This window comes from Zeus faber (assembly GCF_960531495.2).
Source record: "Zeus faber genome assembly, chromosome: 21".
NCBI classification, from domain to species: Eukaryota; Metazoa; Chordata; class Actinopteri; order Zeiformes; family Zeidae; genus Zeus; species Zeus faber.
Genome location: NC_137208.1, coordinates 21,912,250 through 21,931,135, shown reverse-complemented (window position 1 = coordinate 21,931,135; position 18,886 = coordinate 21,912,250).

Genomic DNA, 18,886 nt, shown 5'->3' with positions numbered 1-18,886 from the left:
TTGTCATCTTTAAACAATTCATAAAACGAAGAGCTGCAAAGTTAAACATTGTTTGCTGTGCAACCCTTGTCCCATCTACAGTAGCTCCTGCCTTATACTGTTAGAAAATCCCTTCCTTTACTAACTGCTTACTCAATATGATAAAGGATGCATCTTCTACCCGGGTGCTCTCGTCCGGTATATAGACTCCAGAATCCCCCAGCTGCTGGATCAAAACCCGTCTGCCTCCACTGTTCTGATCCACATGGGAACCAACGATCTCAGGAACAAACAATCAAAGACACTTAAAGAAGGCATTTTGAAGCTTATTGACAGTCTTCAACAGTGGGACCGCCGGTTCATCGTATCCGGCCTGCTGCCGTGTCCCAGCTTTGGAGACATAAAATTCACGCATGTCCTTCAGCTACACACATGGTTCAAGCGATACTGCTGCTCCCTCAACGTACCGTTTGTGGACAACTTCGGCACCTTCTTAAACCATCCAAACGTCTTCAGACATGATGGAGTTCATCCAAACTTTCACGCATCACGCCTCCTCACCTTGAACATGGAACTAACGCTGAAATCCTCTGTTCGCTGCTGATATTTGGTGAGTCCGATCCACTCTGACATTGACGACTGTCACTCTGCTTTACAAATTCCTGTAGCTATTAACCAGAGACCGAAATTACGTAACTTCCCTGTAACATACAGGAATCTAAACAATTTACTCTCAGTTCAGACTCAAACTCTAAGTACCCCACTAAGCCATGCACCCAGAACAATAAAAATGTCTCTATTAAACGTCAGGTCACTAACTAACAAGTCATTTTTAGTTATTGAGCTTATAAGTACCCATAACCTGGATTTATATCCACTGACTGATACCTGGCCGGATAGAAATGGCACAGTCGCACACATTGAGACAGCACCTCCTAATTTCAAGTTCAGTTTCAAGTTTCAAGTTAGGCTTAAGGTTAGGGTTAGGGGTTAGGGTTAGGGTTAGGGGTTAGAGTTTAGGGTTTAGGGTTAGGGTTTTTAAAGAGGATGAACATCGCCCTGAAGACTGAAGAAGATTAAACTACCCCAAATATGCAACTGAGCTACGTGAATCTTGGATGAAGTCATGTTCACCACTCTTTCATTTAGTTGACAAATGTAAAGGTTCATATGCTTGTACTGTATGTATCAGAAATTATTCACAAACAGTTTTGTTTCTAGAATGTTAATGGATTTAAAAATTCTGTATATATCAGGCTATAAATGATAAGATTTAGATGAATAAAATATCTTTGCTGAGAACAAAATATCTAATAGATCGGTAAATAAACTGCATTTTTACATTTTGCTGCATTATGATTAAAATGTTATAACATTTTGATTTCCCTTTTTGTAATTTGTTCAAAATTGTGTTGTTTTGTTAATAATTCATAATTCAAGTGTTGTTAATAATTCATAATTCAAGTGCTGTTCATAATTCATACAAGGGATGATGAGAAGTCACAATAAGGTCAACGTCTGAATTCTCAATAATAATGGTATCGAAAGGAAAAATGTTGGTATCGCCCATCCCTAGATGGCGGGCAGACCTCAGTCTGTCCACCTCCTTCTCCAGTGATCCCACCGATTGCTCCTTCTTTGCAAGGCAGTCTATCTGAATAATAAGCTCCTTGTTTAAGATCCTGCATGTGTGGTTCCTCTGGACCAGCTCAGACGGAGGAGATTCAGCCACCTCTTGGGCCTGGCCAGCCTGGATCTGGAGAGCAAGGAGTTGATTTTTAGTCCGTTCTCTCTGCTCTTGGAGGGCAGACTCCAGTCTGTGCACCTTATTATGCAGTGCTACCTCTGCTTTCTCCATATTTGCAAGGCAGTCTGTCTGAGCAATTATCTTCTCATTTAAAATCCTGCGCATCTGGTTGATCTGGGCCAACTCAGAAGCATGACATTTAGCCATCTCATGGGCCTGGTCTGCCTGTGCCTGTAGAGTCAGGAGCTGCTGTTTACCATCTTGCAGCTGCAGTTGGAGTGCAAACTCCAGCCAATCCACGTCGTCCTGCAGAGATACCACCCACTCTTGTATGGAGCTCTTCTCAGCATCAAGGGAATGCACCCTCGCTCCAAGGGCTTTCACCTCCTGGTCTAGGTGATTATCCTACCATATGCTGCTCTTTTACTCTTAGTTGGTTTTTATTTTACTTTCTCTGGTTATGATGTTCAAGGTTTCTCACACCGGGAGAGTTGCCGGAATAGCCTCCCCAGGTGTTATTTTAGGGAATTGTCCCACTTCGAAAAATGTTTAAATTGTGTTTTGTTATGAACCTGGCTAAATGACAAGTGGATTAGGCTAATAGACTATTTCAGTTTTAAGGAGGATTGGTACCATTTAATAATGTATAATAATGTTGGGTTACAGCTGCAACAAAAAAAGTGTCAACAAGACTAAGGTTTTGGCACTTCCTCAGTTGGGCAGGAAGTGGGGTCAAAGGGGTGCATGTAGGGTTTGGTTTGACTTTTTGCCTTTGTTTGTTTTTTTGTTTTTTTTATTTGTTTCTTATTTCTTTTCTTTCTTCTTTTATATTTGCCTTCAACTATGGTACAGGACATACAAATGAACGGCTTACATAAAACAGTGGCCTGGGCTAAATATCCTAACTGGTTTAATTGGATCTTATATTACCTTTTGGGAAAAATAGATACGTGAAATGACAACTGTAGCACTTCGGTATTTGACATGGAACACTTATGACATCAATAAACTGTCCAAACGTAAAAAGGTACTTAGCTTTCTAAAAAAATCATAAAATAGACATAGCTCTACTACAGGAGACACATCTCACAGATGCTGAACATGCCAATCTGACACATCAATGGCAGGGACAGATCTTCTATTCATCGTTTACAGTAAAAATGTCCCTTTGCATGTGGATAACGTTGAGAAAGACACACAGGGCAGATACCTGATTCTTAAAGGCACCATAGCAGGTGAATCTACTACACTAGTTAATATTATGGCCTGAATTATGACAGCCCTCAATTTTCCAAAGTCTGTGGAGATATGAATGTAGTTTTGGATCCACCCTTAGATCGGTCATCTTCTAAGGATGGACCCAAGCAGCTAAGGCCCTCCATGAAGAAATGTTAGATTTCCAACTTGTAGATGTCTAGAGGGAAAGACAAAAATTGTTGCACGAATACTCTTTTTACTCACATGCTCATAAAAGCTATTCCAGAATGATATATTTCTTGCTCACGCTGAAAGAATCCACCTCATATCCTCATGTGAATATCTACCTATAACTTATTCAGACCATGCTCCTCTTATGCTCCTGATGTCTCAGAAGAATATCGCTAGTAGTCATAGACTTTGGTAATTCCTCATGCACCTGCTCAATGACACAGATCATGTTAAAGTTATCATAAAACAACATTGACAGTTTTCTTAGCATTAACAAATGGACTGCCTCATCAACTGCTGTGTGGGAATCCTTAAAGGCTTATTTAAGAGGTGTGACTAGAAGTTATGCATCATGGAAAAAAATGCAACAAAAGCTTGTAAAGGCCAAAACACTTGAATCAGAGATTAAGAATCTTGAAAAGGAGCATATTCAAATGCTAAATGGGATGACTTTTGACTTGCTCAACAACAAAGGGAATGAGTATGACGTGCTAACCACTGTAGTGATTGAAAATGCAATGGCTAGAACTAAACAAAATAAATTTGAACACGGGGATAAGAGTGGTAAATAACTAGCCTGGCAGATCCAAAAAGAGGACAACTCAAGATGTATCCCCTCAGTTAAGATCAATGATGCTGTCACTGTCGTTCATAATCCTAAACATATTAATGAAACCTTCAAGGACTTCTACCTGGACATGAACTCCTCTCAGGGTGTAGAAACTCATAAAATGAATAACTTCTTAGTGGGACTCACCATGCCGGGGTTGACTGCGGAGACACGGGACAGTCTAGAAGCTGACATTGCTAAACAGGAACTTCTAGGTGCAATAGGAAGGCTTTCGGGAGGAAAATCGCCAGGGCCAGATGGGTTTCCTATGGACTTCTACAAAGCATTTGCATCTAATCTGATTACACCACTGATGGATATGTTTAAGCATGCACTTGAAATCCACAACCTGCCAAAAACTTTAGAACAGGCTCTGATTACAATTCTGTTAAAGCCATGCAAAGATCCAGAACTCTGTTGATCCCATAGGCCCATTGCCCTACTCTCATCAGAATATCGACACAGTCGACACAAACTCTTACAGTTTAACCTTATACACAGGGTTTACCTGACACCTCAACGCCTCCATAAGATTAGTAGCAGTTACTCAGAGTATTGTCCGAGATGTAAGACTGAAACAGGGACTCTTTTACATATGTTCTGGACGTGTAGATGTCTGGAGCAATACTGGAGGTCTATCTTGGATACCATAGGGGAGGGGCTGCGAACAATAACAAACTACAAGAGCAGCTCCTCCCCAGCCACGAGTGTGGACGCCTCCCTAGCCAACCAAATGAACTCCTTTTATGCGCGGTTCGAGTCTGGCAGCAACACCGCTGGCTCGCCGGCTCATTGGAGTTACACCGCTGGGGATGAGCCCGCCCTCTCAATGTCCGTGCACGAGGTCAGGAGGGCTCTGATGCGGGTGAACACCAGGAAAGCTGCGGGCCCAGATGGCATATCTGGGCGAGTACTGAAGACCTGTGCTAACCAGCTAGCTCCGGTGTTCACCACAATATTCAACATCTCCCTGGCTGAATCAGTGGTCCCGTCCTGCTTCAAGATGTCCACCGTCGTTCCTGTCCCGAAGATCGCCTCTCCAACCTGCCTGAATGACTACCGTCCGGTGGCCCTCACCTTGGTGGTCATGAAGTGTTTCGAGAGGCTGATTAAGGATTACATCTGCGCCTCCCTTCCCCGCACCTTAGACCCTTTGCAGTTTGCGTACCGGCAAAACAGATCCACGGATGACGCGGTCTCTCAGGTACTGCATACCACGTTAACGCATCTGATTAGTTCATCGATTATAGTTCAGCTTTCAACACCATAGTCCCCACCAGACTGGCTGTCAAGCTGATGGAGCTCGGATTGAATGGTCCGCTGTGCACCTGGATCCTGGACTTCCTCACAGCCCGCCCCCAGGTGGTCAAGGTGGGGAAGTACATGTCAAGCTCCCTCACCCTGAATACAGGATCTCCCCCAGGGCTGCGTCCTCAGCCCCCTACTGTACTCCCTGTACACACATGACTGTGTGGCCAGGTCCAGCTCCAACACCATCATCAAGTTTGCTGACGACACCGTGGTCGTGGGCCTGATCACCGACTGCGATGAGAAGGCCTACCGCGAGGAGGTGGCTGACCTGTCACTCTGGTGCCAGGACAACAGCCTACACCTGAACGTCAGCAAAACCAAGGAGCTGATTGTGGACTTTAGGCGTGGATCACAATCGAGGACGCACGCGCCCTTGTGGATTAATGGGACTTCTGTCGATAGGGTGAGCAGCTTCAGATATCTGGGAGTCCACATCACAGAGGACTTAACATGGACTGGTCACACAGACACTCTGGTGAGAAAGGCGAGGCAGCGTCTCTACCACCTCAGGCAGCTGAGGAAATTCCGGGTCTCGGTGAGGATCCTCAAGTCCTTCTACTCTGGAGCAGTGGAGAGCATCCTGACAGGCAACATCACTGCCTGGTTTGGGAACTGTACTGCCCAGGACAGGCGGGCCCTGCAGAGGGTGGTGCGTTCAGCTGAACGTACCACTGGAACTACCCTCCCCCCCTTGCAGGAGTTATACACCAGGAGGTGTAGTAGCAGAGCCCGTAGGATCATGAAGGATCCTCATCACCCCAACAACGGACTGTTTCAGCTGCTGCGGTCAGGCAAGCGCCTCCGCAGTCACGCAGCGAGAACAGAGAGACTGAGACGGAGTTTCTTCCCTCAAGCCATCAGAACTGTCAACGCTGACCTCACCAGGGGTCCTAACTGAGCCATGCACTAGGCTCCACTACCTACTGTACTGTATGTAGCATTCTGTACCGCATACTGTGTCACTGTTCAGGGTTGTTCGTGATGCCGTATTGCTGCGCCGTACTGTTGTATACTGTGCTGTATTATCCCAAACACTACCTCACACTATTCACATTCACATGCCACTTTAATTCACATTCCACTTTAAATGCACATATCTGTATATACATAGGCATATTCCTTCAACCTATTCCATTTTATTTCAATTTATTTTTTATTGTATTTTATTCTATATATTTTTTATCTTATTCTATAAGTATTCCACTTACTGTATTACGTTTTAGGAGTCAGTTAGTCGGTCTATTAGAAAGGAATTTTCTACTTTTTATTTTATTTTATTTTTGTACTTTTTCCTAGGACTTATTGTGTGCTATCACCGGGTGCGTTGCATTACATTTCACTGCATATATGTATGGAAGTATGTATATGTATGTGACAAATAAAAATCTTGAATCTTGAATCTTGAATCTAGTGCGAAGCGGCAGGACCGGGAGACAGCGGCAACATGGTCCGAGAATGTCAGTTGGTCATCGATAATGACACCAAGATTCCTTGCAGCCTTGGTAGGAACAAGAGATAGAGAGTCGATTTTAATATCAATGTTGTGATATTGTGTTATTGTTTTATTGTTGCTTTTTGAAAATTTTAAATTGAATCTATTGAATGTGGGGTGGTTGAGGGGGGATGAGGCGTTTCTCAGAGAGCACTGCAAATGCAGAAATCTATTGCAATATTTCACAATTATTTTGATCCCAATAACTCCTAAAAATAGAAAGTTCAAAGACCTTGATATTGAAATCAAAAGGCCATTGACTAGAACCTATAAATCTACACACTTGGCCACTTTTAAACAAAGGAAAACTGTGACTTACCTCTCTCTTAGTAGTAAATTGCAGTGTTTGTCTGAACAACAATGTGTCTATCTTACCATTCAGTATGACACTATATTATTGTGGCCCACGGATATTAAAGATGTCCACAACCACGTTGAAAATCATTTATTAGTGTCTTTATTTTACTAGATTTTCTTTTACGTAAATACTTTAATATGATTTTACTACTCCTTTGCATTTTTGATTTTTTTAAATACTGTTTTATTTTAATCACTACTATGCCTTTATTTGAGCTATTATGTAGAGTTGAGTTGGACGGCCTCTTTAAGTGGCTCCCATTGTACATCAGGGAACTGAATATAACATGACTTTTAATTCTTATACATCAAGTACATTAATACGCTGATGTATATCTTGTTTATTTGCCTCCAAATATATAAAATTCACTGCAAAGCCAGTGTTTGATAAACAACCAGACACCAATCCCATAGGCTGGGAATCAAACCAGGTCAACTGCTTGGAAGGCAGCTATGCTCACCACTATACCACCAATGCCCATGCTGAGAAAAATGTGAGGGTTTCTTGGATTGTCGTGTCTTACATTATTGCCCTGACGTTAATCTTGTCAATTTGCCTCCAATGTGTGTTGCTGAAATCTGGCTGGAGCAGTTCCTTATTATATATCAGTTGAGTCGGTACAAGACCAAAACATATAGTGTGTAAGTCCTTGGCAAGGTAGTCATCTTGCCTGCCAAGGTGTGCCAAGCCTTTTCGGATGAGGTGGCCGAGTGGTTAAGGCGATGGACTGCTAATCCATTGTACTCTGCACCCGTGGGTTCGAGTCCCATCCTCATCGTACCTGGTGATAAAACATTTATGAGGGCGTCATGGCTTTCAATCCTACAGTGTCTCTTTATTATACCTGTCGAACACACTCAAAGAGTGTCTCTGTCTCTGTAGCTTAATGGAGAGAGCGCATTGGACATCTAGTCCTCATAAGCAAGCAATTAAAAAGTTGCTTGTTTCACTCCCATCACAGTCAGGTGTCTGTCTTGTCATCCTTACACCATTCATAAAACAAAGAGCTGCAAAGTTAAACTTTGTTTGCTGTGCAACCCTTGTCCCATCTAGAGTAGCCCCTGCCTCATACTGTTAGAAAATCCCTTCCTTTACTAACTGCTTACTCAAAATGATGAAGGATGCATCTGCTACCCGGGTGCTCTCGTCCAGGATATAGACTCCAGAATCCCATAGCTGCTAGATCAAAACCCATCTGCCTCCACTGTTCTGATCCACATGAAATCCAACGATCTCAGGAACAAACAATCGAAGACATTTAAAGAAGGCATTTCGAAGATTATTGACAGTCTGCTACAGTCGGACCGCCGCTTCATCGTATCCGGCCTGCTGCCATGTCCCAGCTTTGGAGAAATAAAATTAACGCATGTCCTTCAGCTACACACATGGTTCAAGCGATACCGATGTTTCCTCAACGTACCGTTTGTGGACAACTTTGGCACCTTCTTAAACCATCCAAACGTCTTCAGACATGATGGAGTTCATCCAAACATTCACAGATCAAGCCTCCTCACCTTGAACATGGAACTTACGCTGAAATCCTCTGTTCGCTGCTGATGTTTGGTGAGTCCGATCCACTCTGACATTGACGACTGTCACTCTGCTTTACAAATTCCTGTAGCTATTAACCATAGACGAAATTACGTAACTTCCCTGTAAATTGTTTGTATTCCATACAGGAATCTAAACAATTTACTCTCAGTTCAGACTCAAACTCTAATACCCCACAAAGCCATGCACCCAGAACAATAAAAAAGTCTCTATTAAACGTCAGGTCACTAACTAACAAGTCATTTTTAGTTAATGAGCTTATAAGTACCCATAACTTGGATTTCTCTCCACTGACTGAGACCTGGCTGGATAGAAATGGCACAGTCTCCCTCATTGAGACAGCACCTCCTAATTTCAATTTCATTCAGACAACTAGAGCTGATAAGAGAGGCAGTCGAATAGCTGCTGTCTTCTTCTCTGATATCTATACTTGCAAGGAAATTCTCCTCGGACAATTCACGTCATTTGAACACCTTACAATATCTATGAACTGCAGTACCCCGATTTTAATCATCGCTGTTTATCGGTCACCAAAATCTAAATGTTGCTTTCTTGATGAATTCTCTGAGCTACTGTCTAAGGTTGCACTGATTATGATCGTGTAATAATCTCAGGTGGTTTTAATATTCCTGTTGACAATCAAATAAACCCAGATGCTCAACCCTTCATTAGCCTATTGGAGAAATTTGACTTCACTCAGCATGTTTCTGGACCCACCCACACTAAGGGGCATACTCTAGACTTGGTCATATCAAAAGGACTAAATATCACTGTACCCTATGTCATGGATGTTGCTATTTCAGATCACTGTTGCATTTTCTTTGACATGTCTGCTCTTCCTGTACAACAGAGAGGTACCAGAACAATTGTGGCATCCCAATACAGCCCCATTGTAAAAGATAATTACTACGAGTACACTTCTTCTTCATCAATACATCAAATTCATCAAGGAACTACAAAGTGGCATCACAAACTAGGATCTGCTGGGCCTCATCTGCCGATGCTGCTTGCTCCAGCGAAAAACCACTCTCAGGGTGAGTGTTATCTCACAAATTGAGCTGTGTGTGGTTTTTAAAGCGGTAGTATTTTGGGTGGATAGACTGCACTGACAAGAGCAAATTGTGCGGAGATGGAGATGATGTGTTGATGTGTGAAGTGAGTTTCCGTCTAAATTGGGGTTTATTAATTTGTAAAAGACGTAAATAAGAGGAATAAGAGAATAATCAACGAAGAAAAACAGAATTAAGTGGAAATAGAGAATAGAGACGGAGAAATAAAAGATGAAGTTAAAAGTAAAAGATAAAGGCTTAAAAGATGTGGAGAAAGTTTGAGTAAAAAGTAATTATAGAATGGCAGAACGAGTAGCCAAAAGTTATTTAAATAACCATGCAAGATTAACGAAAACAAGGCCCGTATCTCCTTAATCAGTTAGACATGTGTACATTAAATGCTGCGTGAAAGTGGCCAAATGAAAATATAATATAATCAAATCTATGTAGGAAAAACAAAGAGGAAATAACGCTGGCCAGGGGAATTGACTCAAAATAAAATGATATGATTAAAGATGAAAAAGGATGACAAGTGAAAAAGAGATAAAAGTTAAAAATCTAAAGTAAGAAGAAAAAGATGAAAAGTGAAAAGGAGATAAAAGTTAAAAGCCTAAAGTAAGATGAAAAAGATGAAAAGTGAAGCAAAAAGAGTTACAAGTTAAAGGCTTAAAAGATGAAAAATAAGTTTGAGAAAAAATGGGGAAAAGTTTGGCCAAAGTGAAAATCTTAAAAAGTATACATGAGTTGACGTTAAAGTATAAAATTAAGCGCTGTTCAGATGTGGTGCCAGAAAGGCTTGTCTTTTTCCTTTTGGGGTGTGAGTGTGCCTTTGTGTGTGTGTGAGTGTGCCGGCTAAAGAGATGTGAAGAGATTTGTGTATTGTTCGTGTATATGTATAAATGATATATAGAATACATGGGTTATTAAATAGGTATAAATATGTGATGAGCAGTTAAATAATACATATAAGAAATATTTCTTGCCCCTTTAGTGATAAATATATATGAGGTTTTTTTGCCTCCGCTTCAGTGTGTGTGTGTGTAACAGTTTTTCCAAGAATGAAGCAGCTTGTATCGTTCAAAGTTTTACTTAGAAAGCACTGTAAAAAGACAAACGTGTTTTCCAGCCAACCGGATCAAAAAAGAAAAGCATGTGGCAGCTCACTTCCGCATGTGTCATCAAACCCAAACTACGGCAAGATCGATAGTAAAACAAACATCGCGTTTAGAGTTACCACTAGGGTCGCCCTTTCCCCAGATATACATCAGAACATTACACTCCCCGCTTGTTATAATGTATTATAACACTATTCCCCTTTTACAAGTAAAACAACTTCAGAGACTGGTCTAGAATACACCTGCTGAGTACCCTGTCTGACCACTCTCACATCTACTTTGCAGACTTTAGAGTCTTTGCTGGGAATGGCGTTCACCCCACTCCGACTGGCCATTCGTTCTGCTTGACCTGTGCATCTTTGAGCAGCACAACATCTCCTTGGCTCAGGTTTGGCTTGTCCACGTGCCAATTTCTCCTTGGTTGGAGTGACACCAGGTACTCTTGACGCCAGCGTTTCCAGAATGCGTCGGCCAACGCCTGTTCCTGCCTCCACTGCTTGTTGTTGTAGCCCAATACGATTGGGCTGTCTATAATCAAGTCCGCCATTTCAACAGCCAAGACAGCACCACAAAGTTCGAGCCGTGGAACAGTATGTGGGGGATGAGGAGCCAGCTTTGACTTGCTCATGACGAATCCAATGTGAATGTGTCCGTTTTCATCTGTTGCTTTAAGATAGGCCAATGCTGATATGGCCATAGTGGAAGCATCAGAGAAGACACAGAGTTCTCTGTGTTTTGTGGAGCACAAGGAAACGGGCACATAGGGTCTTTCAATCTGAAGCTGCTCAAGCTCACAGAGTGAGTTGGTCCACATTTTCCATTGTTCCTCTTTTAACGCTGGCAGGGGAGCATCCCATTCAGCTTGTTCGGCAGACAGCTCCCTGACTAAGACCTTTCCTTGAATTGTGACAGTTGCATGAAGTTGAAGAAGTGTTCTTTCATTGCATGTTTCTTTTCCAGCATGCGGCGGAGGGAGGCAAGGCGGTTAACAGCATGTTTACTGTTGTTGGGCAGACGCGGCCTGTTTGGCCTTAATGGCAACGGTGCTACCCAGCAGTGTGCTTCATTCATGTAAACCTCCTTATCCATGAGGTCAAGGAACAGCTCATCTTTGATGGAGAGGCCAAATTGGTTGTCGCGTTGTGTTCTTTGAAACACGTTTCTGCCCAGGCTGTCTGTTTCATCGGCTGAATGAGACACACATGGAGGGATGTGGCGTGGATCAGGGCTGTCAATCTTCTCTCTGACCGTTAAGCTGCTGGTGCATGGGCTGAGGTGGGATTGGCGCCCACTCCTCAGCACTCTGGTTCTGAAGACACTGGCAGTGGTGGGTTTGTGTGCTCTTCCCAGACACACATCTCCAATTATCACCCATCCAAGGTCGAGTCGTCGGGCAAACAGTGCGTTGTGTGGCCCATTACATTGTTCCCGCACTTTGTGCACCTGAATTAAGTCTCTCCCAAGGAGAATAAGGATGGGCGCGTCTGGGTCCAGGACTGGGATTTTGTCTGCCAAGTATTTGAGGTGAGGATGGTGTCTGGCTACGTTTGGTGATGGTATTTCAGACCTGTCGTCTGGCAGCATGTTGCACTCAATCAGAGTAGGGAAGGGAATGTGAATGTTGCCATCTAATGACTCTACCATGAAGTTGCTGGCTCGCCGTCCGGCCGTATCCACCACTCCTGAACATGTCTTCAAAGTATATCTTGTTCCTGTGCCTTGGATTCCGAATTGTTGGAATAATTCAGTTTTGCCTAGGGACTTGTTGCTCTGGTCATCAAGAACAATGTAGGTCTTCATGGCTAGGTCTCTTTGGCCCACAGGATACACGAATGCAAGACAGATTTTGGAGCATGATTTTGACGTGTTCATACTTCCACAGATATCCGTGCATTTGGATGTCACAGACGGAATTGCTTCCAGCGGCTGTCGCTCCCGCTGTGATCTACGGTGCTCACGTGGGCATCGGATTTCCATGGGGTGGGCCCTGGATGAAGCGCTGATGGGTCTTTGTTGCTGTTGCACTCTTGGCACAGCACAGACTTGCCACAGTCTTCTAAAGTAATCTAAAGGTTGCTGGTTGATCCCAGGCTCCTCCTGCTAGCATGCTGTAGTGTCCTTGAGCAAGACACTTAACCCCCTAATTGCTCCTGATGGCTGCATCCATCGGTGTTTAAATAATTGTAAGTCGCTTTGGATAAAAGCGTCTGCTAAATGTAATGTAATTATTACCCTGATGTTTATTTGCCTCCAAATATATAAAATACACTGTGGAGTCAGTGTTTGATAAACAACCACATCTCAAATTGCATTGGCTGGGAATCGAACCCAGGTCAACTGCTTGGAAGGCAGCTATGCTCACCACTATACCACCAATGCCCATATTGGGAAACATGTGAGGGTTTCTTGGATTGTCGTGTCTTACATTATTGCCCTGACTTTATCTTGTCAATTTGCCTCCAATGTGTGTTGCTCAAATCTGGCTGGAGCAGTTCCTTATTATCCATCAGTTGAGTCAGTACAAGACCAAAACATGTAGTGTGTAAGTCCTTGGCAAGGTAGTTGGAGTGTAAAAAGAACTCTGTACTTTGCCTTTCCCCGGAATAACTCAAAATGATGAAGGATGGTACGTACGGTTGTTGTTGAGGATGTGCCAAGTCTTTTCGGATGAGGTGGCCGAGTGGTTAAGGTGATGGACTGCTAATCCATTGTGCTCTGCACTTGGGGAGATCCCCAAGTGCTGTTCATAATTCAGACAAGGGATGATGAGATGTCACAATAAGGTTAACGTCTGAATTCTCTTTCAGTGTAATAAAAACGAGTGAAATTTTTTCATTTTGTTGTTGATGATGTTGTTGCTGCTTATGTTGAGGATGATGATGATGCTGCTAGTGTTGGTGATAATTATGTGTTATGATGTTTTAATTTAAGAAATGTTATTTTGTATTTATTTGAAGTCTAATTATTTTTATTATTCCATTATTATTAAAAAAATATTTATTTTCATCTTATTTTAATTTTATTAACTCATTGATCTATTTCATTCTCATTATATAAGCATTTCTTTCAAGTGTTTATTTAAATGAGTTTTATTTGTATTTCGTATTGCCCTTGCAATAAAGTTGTGAATGAACACTGTGCAATCATGTGATTTCCCTTTAAGGGGCAAAAAGTTTATGTTTGGGTATCGATAAAAAAGTACCATATAGGTACTTTACCAATGGTATTGAAAGGAAAAAATGTTGGTATCGCCCATCCCTAGCTGTCGGGCAGACCTCGGTCTGTCCACCTCCTTCTTCAGTGATCCCACCGATTGCTCCTTCTTTGCAAGGAAGTCTATTTGAGTAATATGCTCCTTGTTTAAGATCCTGCATTTGTGGTTCCTCTGGACCAGCTCAGACGGAGGAGATTCAGCCAGCTCTTGGGCCTGGCCAGCTTGGATCTGGAGAGCAAGGAGCTGATTTTTAGTCCGTTCTCTCTGATCTTGGAGGGCAGACTCCAGTCTGTGCACCTCATTCTGCAGTGTTAACTCTGCTTTCTCCATATTTGCAAGGCAGTCTGTCTGAGCATTTATCTTCTTATTTAAAATGCTGCACGTCTGGTTGATCTGGGCCAACTCAGAAGCATGACATTTAGCCATCTCATGGGCCTGGTCTGCCTGTGCCTGTAGAGTTAGGGGCTGCTATTTACCATCTTGCTGCTGCAGTTGGAGTGCAAACTCCAGCCAATCCACGTCATCCTGCAGAGATACCACCCACTCTTGCATGGAGCTCTTCTCAGCATCAAGGGAATGCACCCTCGCTCCAAGGGCTTTCATCTCCTGGTCTAGGTGATTATCCTACCATATGCTGCTCATTTACTCTTAGTTGTTTTTTTTTTTACTTTCTCTGGTTATGATGTTCAAGGTTTCTCACACCGGGAGAGTTGCCGGAAGAGCCTCCCCAGGTGTTATTATAGGGAATTGTTCTACTTAGTAAAATGTTTAAATTGTGTTTTCGCATCAACTCAGTGTCCATTTTTGTTATAAACCTGGCTAAATGACAAGTGGATTAGGCTAATAGACTATTTCAGTTTTAAGGAGGATTGGTACAATTTAATAATGTATAATAATGTTGGGTTACAGCTGGGTTACAGCTGTTCTTTACAGTTCTTTATTTTACTTACACTTTATTTATTTACTTAATTATTATTTTTATTTATTTTATATTTTTTAATTTTACTCATTTATTTATGTGTTTTTCTTTGTCCATTATAGATATTCTGAAAGGAGGGGAGTGATGTCTGATGCTGTTGTTACTGATTATATTGTTGTATTGTATCTATTGTTTTTTTTAAACATATTGTTTAAATCGGGGAAAACAAGGCTTCATTTCTCGACCGCATTTGAAGGAGCCTCCGGAATGGGACAGCACTTCGTTGTGCCGGTGTAATGCATTCGGTCTTAAAATGCAGCCTACAAGGCGGCAGCCCCTGAAATGGGACATAGCTTGTATGTCCCTATCATGGCTTTTCTTGAAGCCAGGTGACAGCAGGGTGCAGATGCCACTAGGCGCCGGCGCATTTTGAGAGATCGACATACAGATGGATTGAAGCCACCCCCAGGTGACCAATTTTGGTTTCAAAACGGCAAATTTCGCCAAAAGGTGACACGTTTGCATGCCTGGTACATGAGATGGCAGAATTAATCAAGTCCTTGGCACCAATCCGTGCCTTGACAGAGGACAAAAATCTTTTGGCCAAAGCAATAGAAGAAGAGAGGACAGTTGCATCAGCTAATATTTCTGCAAGATACCCAGAGAAACAAGGTGGTTGAAATGCTGTGCCAGCATGGACTAACGGACATGATCCACAGGAGTGCTACAGAACAAGTGGTCTACCTTCTTGGAGAGAGGACTTCCCTGCTGGAGAAGACAGATGGCTCTGAAGGATCAAGAGGACATCCCTGCACAAGGCCACCAACTGGACGTCGATGCCCAGGGATGGAAAGAGAATACATATGGAGCAGAGGTCAGGCTGCGGTATGGCCAGGCAGTCGGTATTGGGGGTTCCTGTCTGCAGCGGGAAAAGGCTTTGTGCCGACTAGCCAAGGCCCACATTGAAATCCGGTGCTGACGGATGAGTTGGAGTCTGCACAGACAGCTCAGACAGTAAGTAGATCAGCTGAAGAATTGTGAAATTGTTGAGCTGCACAAGGTGCTCAATAATCACCTAGACCAGGAGACGAGAGCCCTTAGAGCAAGGCAACAAGGTAGAAAAACTATTTCTTGGCAATTTACTGTTATGAAACTGCTATATACTTGACAGCTTAGGAAACACCATTGTGACCAGTTTCATCAGCAAGCAAATACTTTTTTGTAGGTTCCAAAGAATACACTTCTTGTTAATAAGCTTGATGTAATATCCCAAAGAATGCATTTGTGAGGGAAAATTGTCATGAATGGTTGTAAATGGTCATGAGTGGTCAAAAGTTTTCATGCCTGATCTGAAATTGTTTTGCGATCAACATTAATATCTGTTAAATAATGTTTTGCGATCACCTAGTAAACAGATGATTTCTAGGTAAGAAGCAGTGTCCTCATCAACATATAGTCAGCTAGAGTTCAGGTCCAAATGCATTTGGTCTGATAGTAAAGGCATTAACAGAGGATGGTTTTGATCAATCAATCTCTGGATTATGGGTGCAGCAAACCTCAGTATTTAGCTCGGCTCATAAGCACATCAGGTGGGACTCGGACTGATAATCCCTGGTTAAGGAGGGGAAAATTGTCATGACTGGTTTTAAAGTATTTGTGAGTAGTCATGAGTGTTTTTGTGAAGAGCATGAGCACTCGTTGGATTCTGGTTGTGTAGGGAATAAGCATTTTTTTTTACAACAAATAGCATGAGCTGACATCCTGTGGGAGCAAATTAGAGGCCTGAGGAGTATGTGGTTTTGATCCATTGAACTATGGGTCATGAGGCCTGCATGCACTCTGCACCCCAGATGGGACTTGAACCCACAATCCCTGGCTTAGGAGGCCAGTGCCTTATCCATTAGGCCACTGGGGCTGCCGTGGACAAGCACCTGAACAAAACACCGAATTTTCATGTACAATGGCAACAAGATAGAGAATTTTGGCAATTTACTGCAATGAAATTTCTATATTCTTGACAGCTTACGTAACACCATTATGATCAGTTTAAACAGCAAGCAAATACTTTTTTCTAGTTGACATCGTTTATACTTGTTGTTAATTAGCATGATGTAACATCCCAAGGAATGCATTTGTGAGGGAAAATTGTCATGACCGGTTGTAAATTGTCATGAGTGGTCAAAAGTTCTCATGCCAGGTCTGAAATTGTTTTGTGATCAGCATCAACAACTGTTAAATACACGTTGTCTAGGTAGCAAGCTTTTTCGGTGTCAACATATATTAGCATGGGTTGAGCAGAGGACGGTTGTGATCCATTGACCTCTGGATTATGGGCCCAGCCTGCTTCTGCTGGGAACTCTGCTCACGAGCACCTTACATGGGACTTGAATTCACAATAGCTGGTTTACAAGGGGAGACTTGTCATGACTGATCATAAAATGTTCATGAGTTGTCATGACTGGTCTGAAATTGTTTTGTGAACAGCATGACCACCTGTTCATTAAATGTTATGGAGATAAGAAGCTGATTCCTTTTCAACATATAGTTGGCATGAGTTCACATCCTTAATCATATGTTGTGGTAGCAAAGGGGAGGACTTCATGGAGGATGGTGTTGATCCATAAACATCATTCTGCTATTAAGAAGCCAGATAGGACTCAAACCAACAATGTTTTGTTTGGGAGGTGAAATTGTCAAGAACGTCTGTGTGATCAGCATCAACACCTGTTAAGTACATGTAAGAAGCTCCCTTTTTTTCAAAGCTTACTCAGTATCAGTTTAGAGACGACCTGTTAGGAGCATATTATATTGGTAAGAAGCTGTTTTGTTCTGAAAATGAAATCAGTACAAACCACATCTTGAGGTACGGAATACAACGCCTTAGCAGAGGATGGTTTCGATCCATCGACCTCTGGGTTATGGGCCCAGCACGCTTCCGCTGCGCCACTCTGCTTTTGAGAGCCTCCTGTGGTACTTGAGCACACAATCCCTTGTTCAGGAGGTGAAATCATCAAGAGTGGAGGGAAATTTTGGAAGATTTTTTGCGATCAGCATCAACACCTGGTAAATTGATGACTTATAGGTAAGAAGTGTCCTCCTCAACATATAGTTAGCTAGAGTTTAGGTCCAAATGCATTTGGTCTGATAGTAAAGGTAAGGCCTTAACAGAGGATGGTTTTGAGCAATCAAACTCTGGATTATGTGGGCAGCATGCCTTAGCTGTTTTGATTACAACAATTAGCATGAGTTCACATCCCAAAGAATGCATTTGTGAGGGAAAATTGTCATGACTGGTTGTAAATTGTTATGAGTGGTCAAAAGTTATCACGCCTGGTCGGAAATTGTTTTGCGATCAGCATCAACAACTGTTAAATACACGTTGTCTAGGTAGGAAGCTTTTTCCGTGTCAACACATATTTGCATGAGTTCACATCCTTTTGTAGCAAAGGAAAGGCCTTAGCAGAGGATGATTTTGATCCATTGACCTCTGGATTATGGGCCCAGCATCTTCCTCTGATAACTCTGCTCATAAGCTCCTCAGGTGGGACTCAAATTCACAATCCTTGGTTTAGGAGGGGAGAATTGTCATGACTGGTCAGAAGATGTTCCTGAGTTGTCATGACTGGTCTTAAATTGTTTTGTGACCAGTATGACCATCTGTTCTATAAACGTTGTGTAAATAAGGAGCTGTTTCCTTTTCAACATGTAGTGGGCATGTTATGGTAGCAAAGGGGAAGGATTAGTGGAGGATGGTGTTGATCAAGTCAACATCAGGGTTATGGTTACTCTGCTTTCAAGAACCCCAGATAAGCCTTGAGCCCACATGCTCTTGTTTGAAAGGTGAAATTGTAAGAGAATGGCTTGATCCATAGACATTTGGTTTATGGGCCGCTGCGCCACTCTGCTTTTGAAAGGCACCAGGTAAGACTTGAGCCCACAATCCCTTGTTTAGGAGGTGAAATCGTCAAGAGTGGAGGGAAATTTTCATGAATGGTTGGAAGTTGTAAATAGGTAAATAGATGATTTCTAGGTAAGAAGCAGTTTTCTCCTCAACATATTGTTAGATAGAGGTCGGGTCCAAATGTAGTTTGACTGATAGTAAAGGTCAGGCCT